Source organism: Macrotis lagotis, chromosome 7, assembly GCF_037893015.1.
Source record: "Macrotis lagotis isolate mMagLag1 chromosome 7, bilby.v1.9.chrom.fasta, whole genome shotgun sequence".
Taxonomy (NCBI): Eukaryota; Metazoa; Chordata; class Mammalia; order Peramelemorphia; family Peramelidae; genus Macrotis; species Macrotis lagotis.
In genome coordinates, this window is record NC_133664.1 from 202,722,198 (window position 1) to 202,735,890 (window position 13,693).

A 13,693-nucleotide genomic window follows, 5' to 3' on the forward strand; every position below is an offset into this window, starting at 1 on the left:
CTTGACTTCTTTTAAGAGTTGTCAAAATGCCTGTTTTCTGCAAGAAACCTTTCTTGGTGAATCTTACATTTAGTGTCTTCCTTCTATGATTATTTCCAATTTGAAATGTATATATCTTGTTTGTTTACATATTGTCTTCTTCATTAGACTGTGTACTCCTTGAAACCACGGATTTTTTGGGGGAACACTTTTGTCTCTCCAGAATTTAGTATAGAGTCTAGTAGATAAAGGACACTTGAATGCTTGGTGATTTTATTGAATTTGATTAGCCTTTTGTTTAAGTACTTTACTGTTATGCCATTCTATTAATTTGCTTTAAGTATTGATGTTTTGGACCCATAGTAAACAATGAATAATAGATTAATTTTATTTAATTATTTGTGATTCTTTTAATCATTATGCAGTTTTCCTGCTTATCTTTTTAAGCCACATTTAATTTTACTGTTGCATTGTCTGAGATAATGACTGCCATCTTATTTTAAAAGATTCACTTCAGCAGTAGTAAATTCTTCTCTAGCTCTTCACTTGGACTCTGTGTGAATATTTATATTTTCAGGTATACTTCTTATAGAGTTTTGCTTATTAATCCAATCTGATTCTCTCTTTGATTTTATGAGTAAATTAATCCCATTGATATTTATAGAGATGTGTTTAACTGTATTTCCCCTTCCATTATAATATTTTATAATTTTCCAAAAGAATTTGAATGAATTTTCATAGCAGAGAGGAAATGAAATCATTCCTTTTTTGCAGATGACATAATAGTTTACTTAACTAATTAAAAATGAGATAACCAGTAAAATAGCAGATAATAAAATAATTTTGCAATAATCATGATTTCTCTTGTATATATCAAGGAAACAGAGCAGAAAGAGAGAGAAAGTTTAAAATATCTATCATATGTTTAAAATATATGTAAATGTAGCTAGCAAAATACATATAGGAACTATATGAATAAAACTATAAAAAAATTTACAGACCAAAATAAATGGAGATATATTGCTCATGGGTAGAATATGACAATATGATAAAATTAGTAATACTGCTAAAAGTTAATTTACTTATGCCATGTAACACCAATCAAATTGAAGGCTTACTTTATAGAGATAAAAAAGATATGCCATGTAATCCATTTAGAGGAAGAAAATAAATTATCACAAGGGAAGTAATGAAAATAAGTGAGCATGAATGAAGTTTAACAATATCAGCTATCAAATTATACTATAAAGTAATAATCATTGAAATAGTTGAGAGAACTTAAGAGAGAGGACAATCATTGAAAAATATTAGACACACAACATATAGAATCAAAAGAAAATAATAGCATAATGTTCAGTAATTCGAATGTCTCAAGCACTGAGGCAATACTTCACAATTTGGCAAAAACTGTTTAGAAAAACTAGAAAGTGACCTGGCAAAATTTAGGAATGGTCTAATACTGACCAAATGGGTATTAAAAGAGGATTAGCACCTCTGGTGTCAGGGTTTGCCAAGTCTTTGTCAGCTTGCTCATCTACCTTTGTTATCCATATGGCACTCAATTCTCACCTGTGGCTCCAAGAAACTAGAGCCTGTGCAGGAGTCACACCCAGTAAACTCTCTAGGCAGACAGACTAAACCAGACTGAAGATAAAAGGAAATGACAGACCTCAAACCTGTTGGTGAGTTAGGAAGGTATCGCTCCCAAGTAGGAAAAGACTTTCCCCAGTGGAATGGGTGGATAAGAACAATTTGTTCCAATGGCCTTGAAGGGGGCTGAAGCAGAATCTGTGGAGTTCTTAGAGCTTGGTCAGATATCAAAGATTCCAGGGTCATTCAATGCATCCCAGGTCATGATTCTTGACTTTATTCTTGTCACTGGATTTTTTTTAATTTAATATTTATTCTCATTTTGTACAATTAATGTTATTTTTACATTAGTAAAATATTCTTGTTTAAGAGTGAACGAGGGCGGCTAGATGGCATAGTGGATAAAGCACCGGCCTTGGAGTCAGGAGTACCTGGGTTCAAATCTGGTCTCAGACATTTAATAATTACCTAGCTGTGTGGCCTTGGCAAGCCACTTAACCCCATTTGCCTTGCAAAAACCTAAAAAAACAACAAAGAAAGGGTGAATGAGATACCCTCTGCCCCCCATAAATATAGGCTTGCTTTAGCGATAAAGTAAAGGGGAGAGAAAAAAATTAAAATTAAAAAAATAATAATTGTAGGTATGGCCAGGTAGAGCAATGGACGGAGCACCAGCCCTGGAGCCACGAGCACCCCAGCCCACATTTGGCCCCGTACACCCAACAATCACCCAGCCGTATGATATGCAAGTCACCTAACCCCACTGCCCTGCAAAAACCAAAAAAAAAGAAAAAAAGACCCAAAATAAAATAAAATAGCAACAATAGTAGGGGTGGCTGGGTGGTGGACAGAGCATTGGCCCTTGAGCCAGGAGCACCGGGGGCCAAATCCGGCCTCAGACACCCATGGATCACCCTGCTATGTGGCCCCAGGCAGGCTACCCAGCCCCATTTGCCCTGCACCCCCCCCCCAAAATAAAAATAATAAAATATGTGCTTGAGTCTTTGTTCCAACACCAACAACTCTGTCGTGGGTGGATCACATTCTTTATGATAAGTCCATCACAAAAGTTACTTCCATGTTTTTCCAGCGTTGCCATTGCTGATTGCAGCTCCCTCCTTTCGCATTTCTCCACTACCATGTACTGTATTTTCTCTCTCCTTTCACTCTGACTCTGCTGTAGGGTAGCTGAGTGGTGCAGCAGACAGATCCCTGGCCCTGGGGCCAAGAGGGCCCAAGCCCCCATACCACCCCCTTGGGCCCAGAATCCATCTGGCCCTATGGTCCCGGACAGGCCATCCAATCCCAGCTCCTTGCAATAAGTAAAAAAGGAAATGTGTTATATCTGACCACTCTCCCCCCCATGGTCCATCCTCTCCTCCATCACTCACACCCCCCCTTCCCCCTGTCCCCCCCCTCCTTCTTACTCCAAATGCCTATACCCCATTGAGTATATATGCTATTTCTTCTCCTAGCCACCTCTGATAAGGGTGAAGATTTCCTTGTTCCCCCTTGCCTTCCCCCCTTCCATATCATTGCAATAGCTCATTAAAATAAAGAAAAATCTTTTTATATGAAATATCTTGGCCTATTCCCCCTCTCCTTTTTCTTTCTCCCATTACATTTCCCTTTTTTTCTATTGACTCCATTTTTACACCATATTTTATCTTCGAATTCAGCTTTCTCCTGTGCTTCAACTATAAAAGCTCCCTCTACCTGCTCTATTAACTGAGAAGGTTCATATGATTATTATCAGTGTCACTTTTCTATACAGGAATACATTCAGTTCATCATCATTAAGTCCCTCATATTTTCCCCTTCTCTTCCAATCTCTATGCTTCACCCTAGTCCTGTATCTGAAGATCAAACCTTCTGTTCAGCTCTGGCCATTCCAACAGGAACATTTGAAATTCCCCTGGTTCATTGAAAGTCCATCTTTTTCCCTGGAAGAGGATATTCAGCCTTGCTGGGTAGTTGATCCTCAGTTGCATTCTAAGCTCTTTTGCCTTCTGGTATATTGTATTCCAAGCCCCACGAGCTTCCAATGTAGCTGCTGCTAAGTCCTGTGTGATCCTGACTGCAGCTCCCCAATATTTGAACTGTGTCCTTCTGGCTGCTTGTAATATTTTCTCTTTGACTTGGGAGTTCTGGAACTTGGCTGTGATATTCCTAGGGGTTGGCTTCTTGGGATCTCCCTCTCGGGGGGGATCAGTGCATTCTCTCCACTTCTATTTTGCCCTCTGCTTCTAGGATGTCAGGGCAATTTTCCTGTAGTAATTCTTTGCAAATGATGTCAAGGCTCTTTTCCTGATCATGACTTTCAGATATTCCAATAATTTTTAAATTATCTTTCATAAGTCTGTTTTCCATATCAGTTGTTTTTTCAATGAGATATTTCACATTTTCTTCTAATTTTTCATTTTTTTGGTTTTGAAGTATTGATTCCTGATTTCTGTTAAATTCATCAATCTCCCTGAATTCTATTCTTTTTCTGAAGGATTTGTTCTCAGAGAGTTTTCTTATCTCTTTTTCCATCTGGCCCATTCTGATTTTTAAAGCATTCTTCTCCTCCATAACTTTTTGAACTGTTTTATCCATTTGACCTAAGCTGGCTTTTAGCATGCTGTTTTCTTCAGCATTTTTTTGGATTTCCTTGACTAAGCTGCTGACTTCATTTTCATGTTTTTCCTGCATCTCTCTCCTTTCTTTTCCCAGTTTTTCTTCTAACTCCCTCATTTGATTTTCAAAGTCTTTTTTAATCTCCGTCATAGCCTGAGCCCAATTTCTGTTTTTCTTGGAGTCTTTAGATGTAGGAGCTTGTGCTTCCTCATCTTCAGACTGAGTATTTTGATCCTTCTTGGGCTCATTTGCAAAATATTTCTCAATTGTGTTCCTCTTTTTTCTCTGCTTGCTCATTTTTCCCAGCCTGTGCCTGTTTTGGGGTGCTTCCTGAGCTTTTGGTAGGCTCCCACAAGGGTCTCAGTGTGTGAGGCTCTGTCCTCCCTCCTGGTCTGTGAATGACCATATGCGCCCCCCTCTGCCATAGGGCTGAGGTGGGGGGGGGGCTGCTGTTCTTCTGGGAGGGCCTAGACTGCAATCAGGATCTGAATGTGGTCAGAGCCCCAGAGTCCTGTTCCAGGGGCAGAGGACAGAGCTCAGCAGTCTCTCTCTTTTCACTCCCCTCCCTCAGTTCAATGGATTCATATCCTGGGGGCTCCTGCTTACCGGCTCCACCTGTTTCTGTTTCCTGGATCTGGAATGCAGTGGCCAGGCAGCTTGCTGTGTGTCCTGAGGGCTGGGCTCCATGTGCTCACTCTGGCAGAGGTCCCCTGCTGGTTCCCCACTTTGCACCCTGTGCTCCCCCGGGGCGCAGGTCAGGAAACTCCCATGCTTCTGGGAGCAGCGGCTCCCAGCACCCTGGGGCTGCCTCCAGGAGGCTGAAGTTCTTTTGTTCTGGTGGGCCACCCCTCTGGCGGGCTGCCCCTCCGACCCCCGGGGTGCAGAGCCTTTCTGCTCTTTTCCAGGTTACCTTGAGTAGGAGCACTGCCTCATTGGGTCCCTCTGTGGGCTCTTTCTCTCGAAAATTTAGTTAAAGTCCTTAGTTTCAAAGATTTATGAGAGAGCTCCTAGGACACCCTCCACTCTTTGTCACTGGATTTTGAAGGGGAAAATGATGCTGACAAATTTGTACAACTTTGCTTTACTTAAAGTCAGCACACACATAAGTGTCAAGACATCACCATGTGATAACATTGATCCTCTTCAAAACTGAAAGACAAACCAAAAAAACCCAAGAAGATCTTCAATGGGTATCTTATTTAGATTTTGAAAGAGGAACATCATAAACCCATTAGAGGAACAAGGCAAACATCACCTTTTAGAACTAAAGAGAGAGGAAGTGTTATTACAAACAGAAAATGGACAATTGTGAATACATACTTTTTTTAGAAAAACATTAAACAATCAATGGAGTTAAATTTTTCACAACCTGTTTCTCATTTTCAAGATATGTAAGGGACTCATTCAAATTTATGAGAATAAAACTTATTCTTTAATTGATAAATGGTCAAAGATAGGATCAGGTAGTTTTGTAGGGAAAAATCTAATTTATCAATAATTATATAAAAAGATGCTTCAAATAGAGAAATGCAATTTAAAAATCTGAAGTTCCATATCACACCCATAAGATTAGCAAAATTGACAAGAAAAAAAATTAAATGTTGGAGAGTCGCCAGGAAAGTAATGCCTTCTTGGTGGAACTGTGAATTAGTCCAACCCTTCTTAGAAAGCAATTTAGAACTTTGCTCTAAAAGTTACTAAACTCTGTATGTATAACCTTTGACCCATTTTGGTCTATAACCCAAAGAAATCAAAGAAAAAGGAAAATGTCCTCTAGGTTAAAAATATTTATAGAAACTCTTTGAAGTGGCAAAGAGCTAGAAACTCCCCATCAATTGGGGAATGGGTGAACAAATTATAGTAGCTAAATATAATGGAATTCTTGTGCTCTAAATATGGTGGAAAGGATCATTTCAAAGAAACCTGTTAAGACTTGTATGATCTGATGCAGAGTGAAGGAAATAGAACCAGGAGAATCATTTATACAAAAATAAAAATTTTGTTAAGAAAAACAACTTTGAAAGTCTTAAGAATTCTAATCTCTACATTTCAATCATGATTCCAGAAAATGATGTATGCCACCAACCTCTTTATAAAGGGGGGGGGGTCTCTAGATATAAATTGAGTCATATATTTTGGGTCATGGTCATTCGAGAATATTTGTTTTACTTGACCATGAATAATTATTATAAGAGAAGAATTTATTTGCTATTTTGATGGAGAATTTAGAGGGTGTGACAATGAATACCTTTATTTGAAAAAAAATTTTTTAAATATCAAAACAAATTCTTTGAAATGGCTTTGGAGGCTCTTAAAGCATTGTACAAATAGATACCATTTTCTTATTCTTTTCATCTTGTTTTACACCAAATTTACACCATTTCATTTAGAACAATTTTACTAAAACATAGTACTTTAGGGGCGGCTAGGTGGTGCAGTGGATAGAGCACCGACCCTGGAGTCAGGAGTACATGAGTTCAAATCTGGACTCAGACACTTAATAATTACCTAGCCGTGTGGCCTTGGGCAAGCCACTTAACCCCATTGCCTTGCCAAAAAAAACCCCTAAAGAAACATAGTACTTTATATGTCCTATGAACTCTATTACAGTAGAATTTTGTCTAAGGGGATTGGGAAATTAATAGATAGCAGAAAGGTCAACAGTTACCAGATATTGGGTGGCTCTTCTTTTAGGGATGAAAAATGGTTATAAGGAAAAAGGAGACCAAGTTGTGCCTATAGGAGGTTCCCCTATTCCAATCTATCTAATTATGTCTGAAATAAAGTTAAACATAATGATGCTATAACTTTATGACACCAAATAAGTTGTTGAGTAATTGTAAGTTAAATAATATTAAACAAATTAGACTCATAACTATTCATATTTTAAAAAATTAGTTTCAATCCCCAAATATCTTGATACATTATCACTTTCCTCATCAGTCCCCATTAGGATTCTTTTTCTGTTCCTTCACTTTTTTTTTAATTTTTGCAAGGCAATGGGGTTAAGTGACTTGCTGTAGGTCACACAGGAAGGTAATTATTAAGTGTCTTAGGCAGGATTTGAACTCGGATTCCCCTGACTCCAGGGCCAATGCTCTTTCCACTTTGACACCTAGCTGCCCCCTGTTCCTTTATATTAACTTTATTTCTTACATCATCAGAGTTCTGATTGTGCCTTTTTTCTTCCCAATTTTCATTATTTAATAAAGGTACATCTATATTTCTTTTTAACAACATCTGAAATCTATATATTGTTTAAAGCTTACATAGCACTTTATTTTCTTATTTTAAAGATTTATTTATTTTGAGTTTTACAATTTCCCCCCCAAAACTTTCTTCCTTCTCCCCACCCTCCACAGAAGGCAATTTGCCATTCTTTTGTTTCCATGGTATATATTGATCCAAATTGAATGTGATCATAGAGAAATCATATCCTTAAGGAAGGAAAATAAAGTATTAGAGATAGCAAGATTACATAATAAGATATCAGTTCTTTTTCTAAATTAAAGGTAATAGTCCTTGGTCTTTGTTCAAACTCCACAGTCTTTTCTCTGGATACAAATGGTATTCTCCATCACAGAGAGCCCCAAATTGTCCCTGATTGTTGCACTGATGGAATGAGCAAATTCGTCAGGGTTGATCATCACCCCCATGTTGCTGTTAGGATGTACAAGGTTTTTCTGGTTCTGCTCATCTGACTCAGCATTAGTTTATGCAAATCCTTCCAGGCTTCCCTGAATTCCCATCCCTCCTGGTTTCTAATAGAACAATAGTGTTCCATGACATACATATACCACAGTTTGTTAAGCCATTCCCCAATTGACTCAATTTCATTCAATTTCCAATTCTTTGCCACCACAGACAGGGCTGCTATGAATATTTTTGTACAAGTGATGTTTTTACCCTTTTTCATGGTCTCTTCAGGGTATAAACCCAGGAGTGGTATTGCTGGATCAAAGGGTATGCACATTTTTATTGACTTTTGGGAATAATTCCAAATTGCTCTCCAGAAAGGTTGGATGAGTTCACAGCTCCACCAAATATGTATTCGTGTTCCAGATTTCCCATATCCCTTCCAACATTTGCATAGCACTTTAGATATACAATATATACTTGTGTATCACAGCAAATCTGTAAAATAAATACTATTGGTATTAATTGCATTATACACATGAGAAAGTTGAGGTTCTGAGAGTATATGACTTATGCCTGGTCAAACAGTAAATAAAATGTATGAGATGTAATTTAAACCTAGGTCTTTCTAACTTCAGTCCTAGCACTCTATCCACCAGGAATGTTACTACACATGCCTCTCATTTACAGTCTCCATGTTCACCAATCTAATTGAAATTTTAATTTAATTTGTGTTAATCCATTACATTAATGTACCACAATTAATTTAACTATTCCCTTGTTGTTGGGCATTTTCTTTGATTCTAATTTTATTTTTTTCAATTACAAACAATGCTGCTATTAAAACATCATTGCCCAGATACCTCTTGCTTTGCTCTTGATAGCAGTTCAGGTGTTTATTACAATTTTAGAATTATTGAGTTAAGGTATATTACTTTTTGTAACTTTTCTTTTGTATTGTCAGATTGTCCAAAACAATTCTACATTTTGCAATTCCACCAGCAATGTGAGGGAAATATGTGCATATATATATATATGTGTGTGTGTGTGTGTGTGTGTGTGTGTGTGTGTGTGTGTATGTATATATAATATGTGTATATAATATGTGTATATAGGTATATATATATATATATATATATATATATATATATATTTTCATCCCCATCACTACCCAATCCAACATAATTATCTATGTAATTTTATGTATATTATATGCATATTACATATAATTGAAATTCCACCTCATTCTATTTCATCATTTGGTTTCATTGCTTTTAATTATGTGTACCAATTTGAAGGGGAAGTGGTGTGAATTGCTAATTAATTTATGGAATTATTAATTGAATAAGGAAATGGGACTGCGCTGGGGTCCCTCTGGTTCATATAGGGGTTAGTATGCCCAGTTCTTTGGATACTCACTGTATAAAATCATAATGGCAGTGGGGAATAATGCTTCAATTACACTTTAATTGTGTAATTGCTAAATGTAAATGCTAAAAAGGCATGGTAGAGGAATTATAGAATTAGATGACATGGGACAGGGATAGGGTGGAGAGGAAGGTAGGCAGTGTGGGGAAGATGATGGTGAGGGGAAGAGTCATTTATATAACTGGGGACTGGAATTGGGAGAACTTGAGCAGCATGGGCCCTTGAAGAGCATTTGACGGGGCAAGAATTTGGAATCTCATTTTTTAGGGTTTTTGTTGGGGAAAGACTAATTATTATCTATGCTACCTTGGGATTTGTTTAGCAACAAATCTATATCATTTCAAAGTTATCAGCAACACTTGGTATTCTTCTATTCTTATTTATAGAAGTCTAGAGTTTATCTGAGGCTTACACACCATGGACAGTGAGGAGGATCAAAGGGTCTTGACTATGAGGCATAACTGATTTCCTTTGATTTAGCATATACTCTTAGGATGTGATTTTCAGTTAATCTATGTTATAATTTTCAATTATGATCTCTGGCACTATTTATAAGTGACTTCTAGGTTGCCTTTTATAATCTTACTTCCTGCTATTTTTGCTTTTATACTGGCTACTTAGAAACATATTATACTAACCAGAAATGAAGGTGATGGTCATGTAGATCAGAATAAAATGTGATTTTACCGTAAGCTAGCACTTAAAATTATTTTATTTTCTATTTCTTTTATTTGTGGTAAGGTTTCAGCATTATGACAAGTAATTTTTAGCAACCTTCATTTGCTCTTTTGAAAATTATCTGCTTAGATTATTGGACCATTTGTCTATTGTGAACAGAGTTATTTGTTAATTTCTAAAAATATTTACATATTTTATTTGTCAAATTTTATGAGTACATTTTTGTTATAAATATTTTCCTAATATTTTCTTCTTGATTTCATAGTTTTGTATTTTCTTTTTTTTGTTTTTCCTTTTTGGTTTTTGCAAGACAATGGGGTTAAGGACTTGTTCCAAGGTCTCACAGTTAGGTCCTGACTACAGGGCTGGTGCTCTATCCACTATGTCACCTAATTTTGTATTTTCTTATACTGAAAAGCTTTATTTTTATGTAATCAAGTTCATCTATCTTGTTCCCCGAAAATGCCTCCTATTTATTGAATTTAAAATCATTTCCTCTTCTCACTTGATATAAATATATTATTTCAGTTTTCACATTGGTTCAAAGAATACTTTTGTTAACATTTAGATCTATTTGCAGACTTTGGTATATGGTGTGGAATGTGGTTCCGAATCCATTTCTCACCAAATTGCTAAACAATTTTGTCTAGTGCATTTTTTTCTAGCCCATATGAAAGATAATCAGAATTAATGGAACTCATTAGCCCAGTGTTTGATAAAGTAGAAAATATAAATATCTAAGAGGAAAAATTCTTTATTTGAGTTAAAAAACTTCTGGGAAAACTGGAAAGTAGTCCCCCAGATATGTCTTATACTAACACCTTACACCATGATTCACAATACATTGTTAATGGACATGCAACCTTATCTTTAGTTATCAGACTATAAAAACTTTATAAGAGAAACATAATTTTACAATAATGGGTAGGATATGTATTCCTTTTTTGAAAAGTAAATTAAATACTTCAGTTGCTATCTCTTAATTATATGTAAAAACTTTTTAACATTCATTAAAAATTTTGTTTCAAATTCTTTTTGTCCTTCACCTTACCAAAATATGATATTGATTAAGTATGTAAAGTTAAGCAAAATATTTCCATATTAGCCATGTTGCAAAAGAAAATACAAGAAAAACAAGTTAAAAATATATTTTTTCTGAGTTCACTTAGTTCAATTTTGTCTCTGGAGGTGGATAACAATTTTCATCTTGGGTGCTTTGGAATTATCTTAGATCATTGTCTTGATAAATGTAGTTAAGTCTTTCACACTTGACCATCCTTACAATACTGTTGTTATTCTGCACAATGATCACTTTGCAAAGGTCTTGTCATGTTTTTCTGAAGCCATTCTACCTAGTCATTTCTTAGAGCAGGGTAGTATTCCACAACAATTACATACTATAACTTGTTCAACTATTTTCCAATTGAAGGACATCTAGGAGATGTATTCATAACCAATAAGAGATAGTAGTAATTACAGAAAATAAAGTACATAACTTTTCATAAAACTGGTGCAATGGATAGAGCACTGACCTTGGAATCAGGAGGATGAGAGTTCAGATCTGGCTCCAAACACTTGATTCTTACTAACTGTGTGACTTTGGGCTAGTTACTTAATCCTGATTGCCTCCTCTCCATCTCCAGTTGTTCTGGTTCATATCTAGTCACTGGATCCAGATGGCTCTGTGAGAGAAAGTGAGGCTGGTGACTTTGCACAGTACCCCCTTACTCAAATCCAATTCACATGATTGTCATGGAATCACCTTTCTGATGTTGTGGTCTTCTTTGAAAAATGAAGGACAAACATTAATTAATTAAAATGAATGCACCTAGAAATAAAAAGGGAAGTAGTTGAATGGGAAAATCTTTTTATCAAACTTATCTGATAAGGATTTATCTCCAAGATATATAAACACTTAATAAATGTATATGATTAATAGACTTTCTGTGATAGATAAGTGGTCAAAATATATAAATAAATAAATAAATAGATTTCAAAAGAAATTTTGATTTCTCCACCAGTTCTGTGAGGCCCTCTGGTCTGTGCTGTGGGTTGAGTTTGGCAAGATGGATATTCCCTGAAAGAGACCTAGAAGGAGTAGACCTGCAATAATGCTTTCTGAGCAAATGAATGAAGGAAGGAAGGATGGGGTGCCCAAAATTTTGGGACTAGCATATCAAGTGCTGGGGGCTTTGTTAAAATTGTCAAGAATAAGGTCTACTTCAAGAGGTTACCAAGAAGGGGCAGCTAGGTGGTGCAGTGGATAGAGCACTGGCCCTGGAGTCAGGAGTACCTGAGTTCAAATCCAGCCTCAGACAATAATTATCTGTGTGGGCTTGGGCAAGCCATTTAACCCCATTGCCTCGCAAAAACTTTAAAAAAAAAAGAGGTTACCAAGTAAAATTCTGAAGGTGAGAGGGAAAAATGAATGATTATGCATGGAAGCATTCAGTAATCTAGGATAAAACCAAAATACAAGATGATACTCCAGTGCACCAACAGAGATATCATCTGGCGGATTTCTTATGCTTGTAAGAAGGGGATATAATTATCTGTGTCATTTTGACCATGAGTTAACAAAGTATGGTGTCATGGTTGGCCTGATAATTATGTTGCCTCTATTGTTTCAGTCTACAGCTAACCCACAGTCTTCTTAATAGTTTTTAATAGATCTATGAAAGTCAGGTGGAAGTGGCTGGAGATGAATACAATGGGAAAAGCATTGATGGATGGTCAGCTTTGTCCTTTTACATGCTAACTGGATGCAGATCTTGCTAGAACTACCTCTGGAAACAAAATCTTTAGGGTCTGAAAGGGAGCTATGGATCATAATCTATTCCTCACAGTAACAAATACTTTCCTGGGGATATTTCAAAAAGCAAGGAATTCAAGATTGAAATACATTGCAAATACATTATGTGTCAAATGTTAAAGATTATATTATCTCATAGATAAAGAAGATACTTATGAAACAATTCTCACAGTAAATAAAGAACAATGTAACTCCCAATATGGAGGAGATGTACAAGAAAGCTCTGGCTAGTATATGGGAGAATCCAATGTATGCAAAGACACTCAAGAGGGAAGTTAAAAAAAAAAGATGAAAGCACCACAAAATATCCCTTGCCCAGAAGAAAGACATTTAGAAGAAGTTGTTCAGAAGAAGGAGTTTCCTTAGGGTCCAGGAGTATACAACTAAGAGTCAAAACAGTAAGATCTGTAATTTTCCATGAAGATTTTTAGATTAATAAAATAAATTTATTGAATAACAATAGCACAAGGATTTGAATGTATTCATAACCATGTTGAAGGAATGCTGCAAGTTAAAATAATAAAAGACTCAAATCAAAACAACCCTGAGGTTTCACCTCACATCCTGAAAATTGCAAAGACTGCAAAAACATCAATATTCAATGATGGAGAGCTGGGAAATGATAAACTCATGAATATAATGAGATGGCATATCCATTTTGGAAAACATTTTGGAAACATGCAAATTAAGTGATTAAGACAGCTATGCTCAACATAAGTGAACATATCAATAGCTAAACCAACAGAAATTATAAAATTATTTCAGATGCTGAAAAAGCCTTTGATAAAATATAACATCTATAACTATAAAAAACACTAGAAAGTTTAGGAATAAATGGAGTTTTTCTTAAAGTAATAAATAGAATCTATCTAAAATCAACATATGGAATAAACAAATAGAATCTACCTAAAATCAACATATAAAACCATCAATATTATATGTAATGGGGAT

The 13,693-nt window shown here is 36.0% G+C and overlaps 1 pseudogene; it reads left to right on the plus strand.

Annotated features, from left to right (window-relative positions):
* The first annotated feature begins 1,639 nt into the window (after positions 1 to 1,639).
* On the plus strand, positions 1,640 to 13,034 carry LOC141494247 (large ribosomal subunit protein uL18 pseudogene; annotated as a pseudogene).
* The last annotated feature ends 659 nt before the right edge of the window (positions 13,035 to 13,693 follow it).